The sequence below is a fragment of the Solenopsis invicta genome, chromosome 11 (genome assembly GCF_016802725.1).
Source record: "Solenopsis invicta isolate M01_SB chromosome 11, UNIL_Sinv_3.0, whole genome shotgun sequence".
Taxonomy (NCBI): domain Eukaryota; kingdom Metazoa; phylum Arthropoda; class Insecta; order Hymenoptera; family Formicidae; genus Solenopsis; species Solenopsis invicta.
The window spans coordinates 12,644,596-12,662,030 of NC_052674.1; the positions used below are offsets into that span (position 1 = coordinate 12,644,596).

The window sequence follows — 17,435 nt, forward strand, 5'->3', positions numbered from 1 at the left end:
CACGTCCTAAATAATAAATAGAGGAAAAGAGGGTAATATGGCACTCATTTTCATTTTATTAAATTATTTTGTTTATAATTAATATTTTCTATTGAAACTTAAACGATTACATTCGTCAAAGTGTTGTTTGACAGATTCTAGGCTCAAAGTAATGAGATATTTGTTATTTAGGACGTGATTTATAAAAATCTAATGCTCTGCATAATCGTTGGCAGAAAAAAAGTGGTTGTAATATGGTTATCTATAAGAATAATTTAAAAAAGTTAGTTTAGTTTAGAAGAAACACAGTATCTTGTTACAAAATTATGTATTTTTAATTTTCCATTGTTTAGAATTTTCCTAATATAGAATTTTTTTGTGTTTAGTAACTTTAACTATACCATTAGAAATTTAGTTAGAAATATCATTTTATCTCTGTTTAACATTAAACAACAAGCATAAAATAATGTTTTTAATGTTTTTAAACACCGCTCTCTAGAATGACGATCGATTCATCGAAAAAATATTTTAATATAAAAATTTCGCTTAAAAGGCCATATTAATGAAATTCCATGTTATTGTTTTAACTTTGTATAACTCAAAATGTGTATAGCTGAATAAAAAGGTAAATAATAGAAAAAAACACTTAAGTGTATGTACATTTGTGTGATAATACACTTAACCCACACAGCACGGAATGTCATTAGAATATTGCTGAAATATTTCAAATGTTTTTTACAGAATATCTTATTTAAAATATTTCTGCAAACTTGCAAAGATATTACAAATAGGATATTTTATTTGAAATATTCTACAGACGTTCAATTTAAAATATTGCATTCGCAATATTCTCTCAATATTCTGGAGATTTTTGTTTTCAATCTTTCCGAACGTTTTATACAAAATAATCTAGCAACATTCTATTTGAAATGTTTCAAAATGTTGCGAATTAAATATTTTAAAGACATTCTATTTTAAATATTACTTTCGCAATATTCTCTTAATATTCTGGAGACCTTTCGTTTTAAATCTTTCCAAACGTTTCATATGAAATAATCTAGCAACATTCTATTTAAGATATTTACTTCTAACGTGTGCGCATGTGCGCCGCCATGATAATCTGATTGATGATTTTTGCAACGAGCGATAACAACGCGGCGCCTGCCAGCACATGTCTCATCTTGCAGATGGCTCGTGGTCACAGTATAAGAAAGAAGTTTTTTCTTATACTGTGTTGTGGTGTTCTGGCCCTCATCTCTCCGTGTCTTACGTGTGCAAACGTGTTAATTCCTCGAGGCAAATTAAATTGTAACGAGCTTGTGGAAAATATCTTATATATAATAGATTGTGGAAAAAACGAGTGAGAATAAAAGAAATGTGAGTATAAAGAAATTTATTTTTATCTATAATATTTGCATGTCTATTTGCACGTGTGCCTTGTAAGCTTTACGTACACGATGCTAGAAATCCGAGATCTCGGTTCAAGTTCTCGAATAGAAATATTTGTACTTTGATGACTCTAAATAGCGTTATAAAGTTATTAGTCTAATATGTGAGGTTATAATTATTAAACTTTATACCTTTTTATCAGATCAAAAACTCGGACCGATTTCTAGCATCGTATACACAATATGAAGCTTAAAAAATCAATCACGATGAGTCATATTTGGAAACACGATTTTTGAGTCCGTTTGCTAATGCAATCATCCGTCATTTTTTTCAGAACCTCCTTTGTGTTTTCCACTCTATTATTGTCTTTGTAAAACGCGATATTAGATTTTTTATTCTAATATGCTTTATGCATAATCTACATTATATTTCGATTCTAAAATACTTTCGGAACTTGAACTTGACTTTTTGTGCCTTTCGTGATACGAAAAAATGTATTTCGCGGAGAACGTGGATTGATCTACGTATGTATAATGTACACAAAAATAACTATAAACCGCGTGTGATATTTTAATTGGCTTTCAATAAAGTATGTCGGGGTGTTCTATTACATTTTGATCGATATTATTTTTTCTTCTCTTTATTTTGTTTGAACGACACATGATCCATTTCTTTCAGTATTATATGTATCTTTTATAGGTTTTAGAAAACTTCTAGTTCAAAAATGTCAGTTATAAATGATAATTATTATATTAACCTTTATATTAATCAAAAATCAATTTCTTAAAAATTGCCTTTATAGTTATTTAAAAAACTATGTTTTTTAAACAGATACACATATATTTTGAAGAAAAAAATTAATATTATTACAAGATGCCTTCTAGACGTCGTTTGCAAAATAAGTTGTATTCAGACCGACATATTTGGAGACTATTCAAGCAAAATACGGCTGTATCAATAGAAAGAATAATTGAACGTCTTCGTGGGCAGAAGTCTAATGATGAAACATCTTCACCATTGCAAAATAATGATTCTGCTAGCATAACTGTTTCTAACGTAGATTTCGATGATTATACCTATGATGACAATGGTTCTTCATCCCGTGAAAGCAGTACTTTAAATGTACAAGTGGAGAAAATGAAGATAACTTAGCTCTAAATGCGGAAGTCACTAATAATATTGAAACAGTATCTGAGAACCAATCTGAATCAGAATATAATGTACACAATAACGGTGAAATGTTTAAACGGAAAATACGAAATTGGGCATTGAAGTTTTCAATTAAACGTAATGCATTGAATGAATTATTATTAATTTTAAGAAAAAATACATATGTGCCATTTCCTGCAAATGCTCGAACATTGCTCGATACGCCAAAATCTACCAAAGTATTCGAAATTGCAGGGGGGAAGTATTACCACTACGGATTAAAAAATTTTATTTTAAATATCATTAAAAATCGTATTACAAAATGTAATAATACATGCATTAAATTATTAATAAGTACCGACGGCGCGCCATTAGGAAAGTCTTCGGAAAAAAATATGTGGCCCATTTTATGTTCCGATTCAAACTCCAGAAATGTACACATGATAGGTATATATTATGGGGAAGGAAAGCCAGACAATTCAAATTCATTTTTAGAAATGTTTACAGATGAAGCTGTGAATTTAGTTACTAATGGTATTGAATATGATGGAATTCAGTATGAAATTAAAATTCATGCTTTAATTTGCGATGTTCCAGCGAAAGCTTTTATTTTAAATGTAAAGTACCATAGTGGTTATAATAGCTGTACGAAATGCGATATTATAGGTACATGTATAGAAGAGGTCACGTGTTTTCCTAGCGAACAAAGTACACATTTAAGAACTGATGAAAACTTTAAAAATTTTGTTTATTCTGGTGAAGGCAATTATCAAGTCAGTGAAACAATTTTAAATAGAATACCTTTTCTTGGCTTAGTTTTAAATGTACCCCTAGATTACATGCACATGATATGCTTAGATGTTATGCGCAAATTGTTATTACTTTGGATACATGGGCCGTTAGGTATTAAAATATCTGCAAATCAAAGAAACATAATTTCTGATGCTTTAATTAAATTCAGGAAAAGTGTACCATCTGACTTTGTTAGATTACCAAGATTGTTGAAATTTTTAAAACTTTGGAAAGCTACTGAGTTTCGACAATTTTTGTTATATACCGGTTCTATTGTATTAAAAGATATTTTAAGAAAGGATATGTATGATAATTTTTTAACACTGCATGTTGCAATTACAATTTTAGTCAGTTGTACTTATTCACTGAATTCACAATATGTTGATTATGCAAAACAGTTATTAAATTACTTTGTGGCTTTATTTGAAATTCTTTATGGTAGACGATGTGTATCTCATAATGTTCATAACTTGACGCATTTAGTACAGGATGAAAAAAAATATGGTGCGTTAGATAATTTCAGTGCATTCAGATTTGAAAATTATATCTCATGTATAAAGGGCATGATTCGTAAAAGTGAAAAACCATTGCAACAAATTTCGCGACGGTTGATAGAGTTTCAAAATACAGCACTTCAGGCACGTTCGAGTAATACTGGCTTATCACTTGAAAAAGTACATACAGACGGCCCTGTTACTAACGATAGATAATATGATTCACAGTACAAAATTTTGCGTGAGGGAAAATTATTCTTTAATTGTAACAATAATGGCCGAGACAATTGTTTGATGTTATTTAATGGAATATTTGTCGAAGCACTAAATTTCGCAATGAATGGAGATACTACATTTGTAATTGGAAAGCGATTAATACCAACTGACGATTTGTTTTATGAACCTTGTACCTCTGGTACATTTTCTATATACGTACTTAAGAAAAGTAATGATGTTAAGGCCTGGATGTGTAACACAATTATTGCAAAATTGTGTAGACTATCATACAATGACAATAAATTATGTATATTTCTCTAATAGCACAGGGACGTCCTACGGACGTCCTGTCGGGACGAGCAGGATATCCTGGGGACTACCTGTTATAGTCCTGAAACATCCTGTGGACGTCCCGTCGGGAGTCCTAAGGACGTCCATTCGCAATCTTCGGGATATACATACGCATTTCAGGTCCATTTTAGGATATTTAAGGAATATCCGCATAAATATATTATATTATTACCCTACATAATTCCAATGAGCAAAACAATATTTTAATAACATTTTAAAAAACATTTTTCGCAAAAACAAAAATCGGGAATTTTTTCTCGAAAATCTCCAAACGGTCACCCATCCAAGTCGCGACTCGGGTGAACGTTGCTTGACCTCCGTGATCGCTGCGAACTGGATCCCTCGTGATGATGTGTGAACACTTTATTCTAATATGTGTATATAACTGATAGATTAAGTAAATTTATATTATTGAAAAGATAAACTGTGTATAATTAAACCATATTATTTATATAAACATATATGAAATTATAGTTTTTCTACTGATATTTACAAATGCGGATTAGCATCTGGAATAACTTTTTTGTTATTATTTATTTAAGAATGCAACTAGAAAATATGTCAATATAATACAATAACTAAATTAAGTATGAACAAATGTTTATTAAAGAAAACATTAAAAAAAAATTTTTTTAAATATTGTCTGCTCATTGAGATGTAGATTGAGGTTTCTTCATTCATAGATCTATTTTGTCTATTGATACCGTTGTAAAATTCTTTGATATAATTAATATTTGCCCTTACTTTTTGTATCTGAATGTATAACTATTTATATTAAAGAATTTTACAACAATTGCAAAGCTGTATTTTCCGCTAAACGCAGCAAATTTTTGATGATATATGAACAGTGGCTCTAAATCTTTATATGTTTGAAATTGTGAAATTAACATTTAATTATTATATATCAAAGAAATTTTTTTATTTTTTTTTATTCGTTAGGGATTAAATATGTGATTAATTATTTAAAAACAATGTATAATTTTAAGTTGATCTTTATGATTCAGAGTAGCTGTCTTATGTATTATAGGCCTGCTTTTTATTGCTGAAGTAGTGCACATTCAGCGTTAAAAATAATATTTAGGTATATGTTTAAAATTTGATGAAAGCAAAAAAGAAAAGCTAGTGCAGTCCAATGCAGCAAAAAAAACAAATCCTACTCGTATACTTAATTTTCTGATACAATACAAACGTTTTTTTTTTATTAAAATAATTTTATATGTTTAAGTGTAATTTATAATAAAAACTTTCTTAAATTCTTTATATACATACTTAGATATTATATATAGTCTGGATTAACCCTCCGTAGGCAGTCTTGGTTTTTTTTGTTTAAAGCAAAATTCTTAATCTCAAATTTCTTTGCTCAAATTCAAATCTTTATTAAATAACACTAAAGGAGTTTTAACATTAAAGGAGTTAGTTATTTGATAATGTAGGAATGCGGAAAAGTATTATAACCGTGAACTTTTCTATTTTTCCTTAGCTTTTCTAGTTTGTGTCATATGACACAGAGAGACGGTCAAAGGACGTCCTTAGGCTCGTCTTAGGATTTAGACATCTCAAGAACGTCGTTTGAATACAGTGTGCTGTGTGGACGACTTAAAATTACGTCCAGTGGGTATAATGTAGGCTGTATATAGAATTCCTTTAGTTTATTTAACATTGCTCGGGAAGTCCACAAATTTTCATCTTAGTATCATATCCTAAGTCCCATTATTGTCCCGGGACATTCAAGACGAATTCAAGATCATCCCGAAGACGTCTTGTGCTATTAGGGTTTCCTATATCTCATACTTATAATTAATGGTATTAAATGATGTTAATAATAAATAAATGTCTTTTTATGCAGTTTTATTATTAACTCGAAGTTATTTTTATTTTTTAATTTTAAACAATGAAGTATGTAAATATCTTTTATTTCTTTTTAATTAACACAAGAGAAAGGGACATTTCGTGAAGAAATTTTTAAATCATTAATATCTATTTTTAGTCTTTAAGTAAATTATATTGAAAATCAATGTTACTGCGTAAGACTCATGGTTTTTAAAAGGATGATATTTTCGTTATGTATTATATATTTAGCATATTCAAGTCATTTTTTTATCTAGTTGCTGGCTTCACATTTTGGACGTGTTCGTCTGTCGACAATGACGACCTCAAAATATAAAATTGTGGAGTTCGACGAGGGGATAGAAATGATTCCAACGACATGGCTTAATCATGACCAAACAATAGCTTCTTGGCCTCTTTACCAAAATCAAATAAAAATTAATAAAGCTATTTCCAATATGAAGACGCCAAAAGAAGATTGGAAACAATGTAAAATTAAGAAGATATGCAGGTAGACTGATAAAAATAATAGCACGTACAGCACGCCTTACAAATTTAATAATTTAAAAACATTTACGTACAAAAAATATATATAGATATATTATTTTATATACATATTTCTTTTTCAGATTCATACGAACAAGCAGTTGATAAAGTTGCAATGGCTATGGAGCTTTTTGATATAGAATCTATTACTCCGGAAGAATATAAAAAAAGTAGACGTACGAGCTAAAGTGCGGCATTCAGATGATGCTTACAGTTCTCATGATTCTTCGGATAAAGTTCCAGTAAGAAAACGCAATACTTCTAAAGTATTACCACCATTCCCAATCGTACCAAATAAAGGTAAAACGTCAAAATCGAAAAGTTGTGACAACATTATGCGAAAAGAAAAATCCAATGTGAAAAACATGAAGCCACAAGATTCTTAACTTAATTCACCGACACAGAAATCTGACGACGAGGATGACATTAATTATGACGGTACATGTTATTCTTATATTCAAAATTTTTCATAATGTTCATTATAATAATATTGGATTGTTATCATCAAAAACAGAAATTGAAAAAGACGATTGCGTAAGAAAAGAAAATTTAGAATCAAATATTGCTCTTGAAAGTGTACCATCGACATCGTCAATGCGAAAACAGGATCCATTAAAAAAAATAATTAAAAAAATTGAGGAGCAACAAGATAAACCTATCAAAATTGGTAATTTTTAAAATTTTGAATTCCTACATTACTATTTCTTACTTTTCTAATATAATCTGTGTTGTCTGCAACATTTGTTAAATTATAATATGTCATTTTGTTTTAAAATATTATTCTTTTTTTCTACAGTTTATTTGAAGGAAATTTTGTTTATTCAGCACAAAATTTTGTTACAGTTTGAAGAACTAAAAAAAAAACAGAGCAACCGTGACTGTAAGCAAGAATCAACCTCATTATAAACTAATACAACAGTAGACATTTGCAAATTTGCAGAAAGTCTACCGTTAAAAAATGAGGAAAATTTACAGAAAATAGAAATAAATCTTTAAACAGAAGAGTTTCGTACAAAATGGGTATGATACTTAATGAAACTTTTTTTTACAATGATTATTAATTATTTTAATGTTGTAATTGTATAAAAATAAAAAAACTGTTTTAGCACAGTTTTGTAATTGTAAATATAACTAAGTAAACGGTAATTTTTTAAAATTATCTTTGCAACTTTACTTTCTGTAATTGTTGCTTTAAAATTTTGAAATATATCATAATCGGATAATTTAAATATGTTTGTATATATTAATTATGACATGTGTCACATAAAATAATTTGTATTATTAATTATTATACCATAAATAATCCAACTGTAAACAGGCTCTTAAGTGTTTCTTGTTATATCCGTAATAAATATAATTGTCGACAAATAAAATGATACAATTACTGATAAGCTGTTACAGACACAATGTTCCAAATTAACGATTCTTTTTAAGACAATGAGAATAGGTCCAAACAAAAAACGGTACTATCAGAATGACTATTATTCTTTATTAAAACATATTTTTATCTACGAAAATAATACGTTATATGCACGTTATATTTCATCTCATAATTTATGAAATTTCGCCACGGTTACGATCATTTAAAATTCTTAGGCCCGATCTTTCATTATCCGGTTAACTTGTGGTTAAACTTAACCTAATGTTTTATCCAATGAGCTTCACTCATGATGATGCCATAAGTGAAGCTCATTGGTTGAAACTCCAAGTTAGGTTTAACTACAAGTTAACCAGATAATGAAAAACCGGGCCTTAATGTACCAGTAAAATGAAATCAGCAAAATGAAATCAGCCGATTTTTGTAAATTTATATTCTTTTAAAGCTTTTACTAATAAATACAAATAATTTTTCTAATAATGAAGTATCCTAGCTAGGGCTTCTTTGACGTTTATGTATTAAAAACAAGAATCGGTAATCCTGCCTGGACGTCAATGTCTCTATACAAAGGTATTTTGTATGACTATAGTTCATAAAATAAAGCAATCACTTTTGTTTGAGTTTGTATCTTCACTTGTATGTATCCGAGGAAACGTAATTGTTATTGTCATTGCTCTATTTTGTTGATGTAAAAATTGTAAACTATATATAATCTGTTTATATATGTAGACACACAACACATATATAATACAGAGTATATATGTGACACACATAATGTTCACATTTCTGCATTTGCAAAAACTAATTTACGCTATCTTTTCATTATAACTGCTTCCAATGTTACAATTTACGGTAAGAAAATTTTTATGTAAGAACATATATAATATAAATATATACAGACATATATAAATAAATTTATTTACATACGAAATATAAATAAATATAAAGCAACATATATAAAACACACACACATATGTGTGTGAAGTGTTGTGTGTGTGTGTGTGTGTATTTGAAGCAACAGTCATTGTATTATAGGGACTCTAATATTGCTACATTAAACTTTCTTAGTGCTTGATTTATCTTATAATTATCTGATAAAGATATAGCTGCTTTTTTTAAGTCTACTGAAAATCTTTCTTGATTCAATTTTCATACAGATTATTTAAATTTATATATTTCTGTAATAATGTTTTTCATCGAATTGAATAAACATATGACATTGTATTGATTGCACAAATATCAATTGCTATGTTGAACTTTCTTCCGAGTTGTTGTGTCTAATTTACATTTACTGTAAGTGTATTGTCCCTAAATATTATACATTATAAAACAATATTAACCAAACATCACTTTCCAAATTAAAGAAAATGTGACTTTGAGTACATAACATTCTTATTAAAACAATTATTAATATTTAATTTAAGCAAATTTTAAGTATACGTACATTATGTTCAAATTTTAATACGTTTGTTCTATGTCAAATATGTTGTGGGATAAAATGGATAATTTAAGTAAAGAAGTTCATGAATTTAAAATTGAAAGCAAACAACAATATAATAAGTGTATGTCAAAAATGAAGGAACTATTTGCAATCTTAAAAGAGAAATTCCCAAATAACGAGATCGAAAACGAAAACAGTGACTTAATATTGCTCATTGTTGCCCGATTTCCCATTATTATCTATAGAAGAATTTTGGGAATTTTGGGAATTTAATAATAGATTAAAAACGATGAAGCAATTCGTAAATTACTTGTAAGTATTATTACTTATTGTACACTTTATATCTTCTACACTTTTTTTACGTATATAATTTTTCACCGGCTGAAATAGTTCTATGAAATCAAGAACATGTACTTTTTTCATATTTAAATAATACTATTTGAATATTTTTGACAGACGCAAACTATTATGCAAATAGGTGGTGATACAAGCCAAAAAATAATCTCCAATATCTTGACACATACAATGGCATATGAATTAGGACACAAAATGTCTTGGACCGGTGCCAAAGGATCGATTGCTATCAAAGATACTCTGTTTATTCACATTATAATTAGTGAGTAATTAATATATGTTTTTACATTAAAACAGTTTGATATATGCTAACATGATTATTATGAGGGATATAATAATGCGTGCATCTTTGTAATAACATATTAAGAACAATGTACCACTGAAGAAGAGTAAACAATACTTAATTTCTATTTATTTTTACACGTACGCAATTTGTCTCGCGGGAATGTGATATACAAGCGTTTTTCTGTGGTTATTGGTATTACCGGATTTTTTATTTTTATATATTTTTATATCTGTGCATATTATTATTTCTTACTACGTATGTTTGCATATATTTTTATTGTTTTTATATTTCTTTGTATTATTATTTTGCGCGTATATATATACCCAGCCAGAAATGATTAGTCGAATCGACGTCGATTCGACGTCGATAACACTGGTCGAAATATGTAGTCGATTCGACTTAAATATGGGCTTAAATTTCGACCAGACATCGATAAGTCGATTTGATGTCGAATTAATACTAATTCCCAGCGAGAAATGACCTATCGAATCAACATCGAAATACCATAATATCATTTTGATGATTTCGATATCGAATCGATGTCGAATTGACGTCGATTTTGTTATCATTTCTCACTGGGAATATCTAGAGATGAGATTTTAACAGATAATATTAACGTGAACTTGAGTAATATCGAATTGCTATTTATTACTGTAATATGTTACTTTAATATGTGAATAAAATGTTGAATGAAAATATAAATGCATATGTGTATTTGCCAAACAAAATATAATTAGAAATGCTTATCTGTTTCTTTGAACTTTTTATCACGTCTTCTAAAACTTTCATCATCTTGTTTTTGATATAGAGCATTCTTTAACCATTGTTCTATGTATAATGATAAATTCGTAACAGATACATTAGGTCTCTTGTTATGAATTGCGCCTAAAAATAAAATGTTTTGTGTAAAATTACTAATAGACATAATAGAAATAAGAAATATTAGAAGGCAAAGTATTTTCCTACTGTTATAAAAAATACAAATAAAATTTATAAAGTAATATGTATTCACTTATAATCACTTCCCACAACAGTAATTTGCAAAAAGGTCTCTTTTGATTGCCATCGCCTCGAAAATTGTATTTACATGCAAGAGAATTACAAACAGCTGCAGCCATAACTAAATACAACACTTCACTATCATTCACTTTAAATTCTTCTTTGGCTTTTACTTTCATTTGTGAAAAATAATGTACCTAATATAATAATGTAAATAAAAAAAAAACATTATTTAACTAGAACAAACTATTTCACAATTAAAACATAAAATCAAATCAACATAGTAAAATATTCAAACAGACCTTTAGTTCTTGAAGAATACACCAATAACAGTGAGCGCTCACTCAACTGTAAAACGCAACCATTCAAGAAACACAATTGCAATTCGCGCCAAGTCTAAAAGCGTAGCGTAAGTGCTGCATACTTATATTAGCGTACATTGCCGTTCGATAATAGTAATAGTCGTAATTTATCAACTTTGTTTGCACGATAATGATTAATGTGGGCGCATTTCGAGAGTATAGTTAATAATAATATATTAATATAATAATAAAATAATATAATAATAAAAAAACCTTTTTTCTACATTTTTCATTTTACATTTTCATAGAAAGCTTATAAAATTTGACAATATTTAAGGTTTTTAAAAATTCCTTTAGAAAAATTTCAAATATGATGAATTCTTATAATAATTATAAATGTTATAAGATATGAAAATTATTATAAATATACATGTGTATGAAAAATGTTAGTGCAGCTTAGTGATATATTCATTGTAAATGCCCGGGAAAAAATATTTTATATAAAATATGTCCAAACATAAATATATATGATTATATATATTTACATGTAATTTATATTTGTGTTGTGTATATTTATATGTAAATAAATATACATATAATTATATAAAATTGTATATATATAATTACATATAATATAATTATATATACGGATATATTTTACATATATGTGTACATAATTATATAATGATTATATATAAAAAAAATTTTTTCCAAGTGTCATTCTTTTATGACAAATGTAACAATTTTTAAGATCCATTTATTGCTATTAAAAAGTTGTTAAATCATGCAAATGATATATGCATCTCTACACAATTTGCAGATCATGATTATATACAGGTTATAAGTTGATTTAATTGTGTATGCAAAAGAACACATATCGCATTCCAATATCTCAACTTTTTAATGCATGAAAACAATGTAATAAAAAAGTAAAATATATACTGCGCGTTCCAATTTATGTTGATCCATGTAAAATTGAATAAAAGTCAATAGAAATTTTACAAAAATATTTGCAATTACTTAATAAACAATTTTTATGACAAAGTAGAAAATGATAAAAATATCGACTAGTTTTCGACCATCGACCATTTATCGACGCATCGACGTCGAATCGACGTCGATTCGACTAATCATTTCTGGCTAGGATATTTTTTGTGTAATATATTTTTTATTAGCTTGTGTCGCGTATTAATAACTCCTATTCGCGTGTACATGTATCTTCTTTCGGTCTCTTCTTATCGTGTAGTTCACATCGCTGTGTTTTTTGTTTACCGTGTACGCTGAACAATGTACCGCTGAAGAAGGGTAAAGAGTACTAATGTGTGCTTTTAATTATTTGAGAAAGTTATTATAGTTTATGTATCCTTCGTATATACATGAATGTATGCTCTTTGGTACTTACAACCAGGGAATGGAAAGTTACTTTTTAAAAATAACTTGTTATTGTTACTCGTTACCGAATCAAAAAAGTAACTATACCGTTATACGTTAGTGACTCAAAATTAACTCGTGACCGTTACCGTTACATAGATAGTAACGATTCGTTATTTTGTTGTTACTTTTTTAATTTTAAAATAAAATTAGATTATGTTTAAAAATTTTTATATAATTCTAAACTTACAGTTCTTAAAATAAATAATACTACAAAAATTATATAGAATTTTCTGAATAAGATTCATATAGAATTTGTTAAATATAAACTACATACATTTTTTATTGATATTTTTAATAGAAAGTTAAATAATTACGTCACAAAGGTTTGACTTTTATTTGAAGGTTTTACTTTGTAATGTAATGTAAAAATTAAATCATGAAAATGTTTTACTTTATATAGTATTACATTTTTATCGGTATTAATTTACTATTTACTTTAAACAAAAGTTGACATCTTTGTAAAGTTCGTTTTTATGCTAATACAATTCTGTGATTGGTTTATTTTACAATTATTCATCAAAACGATCTTAAATATAATATAACAACGAACTATGAATATTGATTGAATAATGAAGATTAAAAATTATATTATAAATTAAAAAGTAACGATGAAAGTAACTATTAAATTCGTTACCGTTACTAGACTGTAGCTACGTTACCGTTACAGTTACAAAAAATAAAAATTAACGCCGTTACTAATTTGTTACAAAAAAAATAACTATAACGGCAATGCGTTACAAATAACTCGTTACTTCCAATCCCTGCTAACAACATATGAGAAATTTCAATTTTTTAAAAGGCTTTTTAACATTTTATATATTTATGTATACAATAAATGCAATTTTCTATTTTTATTGATTTCATATTAATACTTAATCTTTTTATAGGTGTAGTTAATGCCAAAGATAATGGAAAGATTAATAGTATCGCAGAGATTAAGAAACACATATCGTTTAAGATACAAATATCGATGCACATGGCAACATATCGATGACACAATAAATGCAGATGCAATTTTTAGACGACTGATCGTAATGGTTTTCATTTTTCTCCGTGCATACATATTTTTTTTACAAGCACACATCCCTCATAGAACTCCGTCCGCTGTAGTTGAATTTTCATATACGATTCTTTTGGCAAATTTAAAATGAAATAGTGGCTACTTTAATTGCGTTTCAGTTTAATATTCCATCACGCAATTTATTAGAAAGGCTCTGAAGAAGTAAATCAAACTGAATAAATGCCGTGAGAACCAACACAAGATGTTTATGTGAGAATTAATGTAATTGACAAACAATTATTAGACGTTTTGATCCGCTGGTTTGGATCATTCTTATTGTTAGTGTAAACTTATTATTCCATATGCTATGATAATCAGGCTTGTGTAACGCAGGTACAAAAATGGATAGTCGAAAATGATGCAGTACAATTGTAGTCAGTGTGACCATTCAAAAAACTTGCCACAATGACACAGACCGCAATGTATCACACTGCAATTGTACTGCATTATTTGTAACTGACAATTTTTGTACCTGTGCTACACAAGCCTGATTATCGTCGCATGTGGAATAATAAGTTTATACTGAAGATGATCCAAATCAGAGGATTGAAACATCTAATAATTGTTTGTCAATTACACTAATTCTCTCATGAACATCTTGTGTTGGCTCTCACGACATTTATTCATAGTTACATTTATTTTTATATAATACTTTTATGTAACATTTTTACACGCATTTTTAAGTAGATATATTCAAATTCATGTATTTAAAAAACTTTAGCTCTTACAAAATTCTTATAATCTTTCGAAGTTAATACCTAGAAATAAATAAAAGTGAGACTAATACACTTCAATATTGTTTACATTTTGACATTTACAAATGTGTGTGAAGTTGGCCCCGCACTTTTCAAATTTTGTATTTTTCTTAATTATACTGCTTTGGGCTACGTTTGTGTTGACTCGTGCCATAAGAAAAAAGTTGACAACTCAAATAAAAATTACAAAAAAGAAATTAATAATATTAATTACCAGCTCCGCATTTTTTCGCGACACTGTTCAAATATAAATATATGAAATATAAATAATTTGCAATGGTTGTAATATTTAAAGAAATATAGATATTCTGAGAGTTATGGTTTTATATTGAGGTATAGCTGAAGTAAAAACAAGAGATAATGATCTCTAAAAGCTTAAATATTGATAAAAATTAAAAAAAAGAGGAGGGGTAAGTAAAAAATTTACATTTTTGAAATTTCTTCAGTTGTGCCGGATTGTGCTAGAGTAGCACAACAACTATTCTTAATGACAACATTTCTGCAGAGCAACATACTTTGCAGTACAGACAAATTTATGGAGCAGACGTTAGGAAGTTACTATCAATATAAACAGAATTAAAAAGAAAAAAAAATTAGGTGAACCTTTTATTCAGATACATTACTTCTTTTTGTATTATTACAATTTTCCGATTACCAATCATTGGAAATGGACTACCAAACGTCAGTAAGCAACCACCAAACGAATGCTTACTGTTATAATTTCTTATGCAGTCTGCAAAGCCAAATTTTACAAAAAGGGGGCCAACTTCACGCAAGTATGTCTTTTTTTTTATATTATTAATTATAATTTCGACTACCAATCGTCGGGAATGGACTACCAAACTCCACCAAACGACCACCAATCGAATAGTAATATTCGTTACTAGATTTTTAATAGTGGGGGGGCCAACTTCACGCAGCTCGAGCAGTGCCAAATGATACGTATAGGGACCTGCTGAAAAATTATTCTCACATTACTTTTACATAATTTTTCAGAATATCTGTATAATTTTATAGTTTTTTCAGATTTTTTTATAGGAATTAGATTATTTTTCATAAATACTTTGAATGTCTACATCTTTTATCAAAATTTTTAAATTTGTTAACTATTAAGTATCTTAAGATTTCTATTATTTTTTGTTCTAATTTCAGATTAATTGTTATAAAATGTAAAATAGTTAAAAGTATTTTATAAAAATTGTAAGATGAGAAATCTCAGAACATTTTAGAATACACACGTATGAAAAGTTTAAAGAGAAAATGTACACTTTCCTAGTAATTCTAATTATTTCCGAAAAATGTTTCAATAAAAAGTTATTTAAAATTCTTCAAATTTTCTAACACTTTCTTAAATCTTTCTCTAACAAAAAATGAAAAATACCATAATTTCTCAGAACATATGTGAATTTTTCATATTTTTCCCGAAAACATCCCTGATAAAATTTTTTCTCGTAATTACTCTTTATACGAATTGAAACATTTTTCGGAAATAATAAGAATACTCGGAAAGTGTACATTTTCCTTTGAACTTTTCATCCTACAATTTTTATAAAAAATGCTTTTAACTATTTTACATTTTATAACATTTTATCTGAAATTATAGAACAAAAAATAATAAAAATTTTAGGATACTTCATAGTTAACACATTTAAAAATTTAAAGAAAAGATGCAGACATTCAAAGTGTTTATGAAAAGTAATCCAATTTTTATAAAAAAATCTGAAAAACTATACAAATCTATAAAATTATACAGATATTCTGAAAAATTATATAAAGAAAAATCTAAGAAAAATTTTTTAGCAGGGGCTTGTACGTAACATTCGGCACTGCTCGCGACGCGCGCGCGCATACCGGCCGAAGCAGCTGTCATCTAACAAGCGCTTAGTATATTACAAGTTCTGTCGATATAAATGCTCTCAGGGTAAAACGTTGTAACATTCATTAATAATTCTCCTGTATAATAGACTGATATATAATAGACAAAAAAGAACTTTTGCTATGTTTCTCAGTGCACATGCATATTCATAAAATTGAATATATTAATTATGTAATTGATACATATTTAACAAAGATATCATAGTCCATTTCAAAATTAGAATAAATAGAGGAATAATTTCACTGATTAACCACATCAGTGTTCCTGATTATTGATTCTCTCAGCAAGAGAATTATTAATGTAAATTTGAGAACAAGATTAAGTAAGAATTAATTCGAAACATACAGCTATAAGCTTAAATAATCAAATATTTTTTAAGATTTTTATCTTTTAAATTACTTGGTTTTATATTTCAAAATTTATCATTTTTTTTACAATTTTTTCAAAGTTTTTTGTTTACGATTTGCATAAAACATTTTTATAAGTTGCAAAAAAATGTTTTCTGCATTCTGGAAACATTTCTGCGTAAAATGCTGTAAAGCTGACTTTGCTATCATTTTTTCTTTAGCCAGAAAAAATTCATAAAGAAGTCAAGTTTTTTTCAAAAAAAGTTTTTTGCGATTATTTAAAAAATACAGAGTGATGAAAGAAAACGGACAACGTAGTCGTATTCAACGCATCAGAATCCTATAGAAACATCATTTAAAGTTTAAGGCACAAGACCCACCCTTCCCTAATTTTGTAGACCTGTGTAATTCTAATTTTCCGAAAAATGTATGATCAATATTTGACTTATTATTTCCCTGA

The 17,435-nt window shown here is 27.9% G+C and overlaps 1 long non-coding RNA gene across 3 annotated transcripts; it reads left to right on the forward strand.

Annotated features, from left to right (window-relative positions):
- Positions 1–5,054: 5,054 nt before the first annotated feature.
- LOC113005835 lies at positions 5,055–15,798 on the forward strand. Of its 3 annotated transcripts, none has more exons than XR_005575810.1 (6): positions 5,055–5,981; positions 6,476–6,708; positions 6,827–7,181; positions 7,258–7,410; positions 7,587–10,178; positions 13,825–15,798. It is a non-coding gene; the product is annotated as an uncharacterized LOC113005835 (long non-coding RNA). The 3 variants fall into 3 exon arrangements; XR_005575808.1 differs by lacking the exon at positions 13,825–15,798 and having other exon boundaries at positions 7,587–9,874; positions 10,019–10,437; XR_005575809.1 differs by lacking the exon at positions 13,825–15,798 and having other exon boundaries at positions 7,587–9,874; positions 10,041–10,437.
- Positions 15,799–17,435: the final 1,637 nt, after the last annotated feature.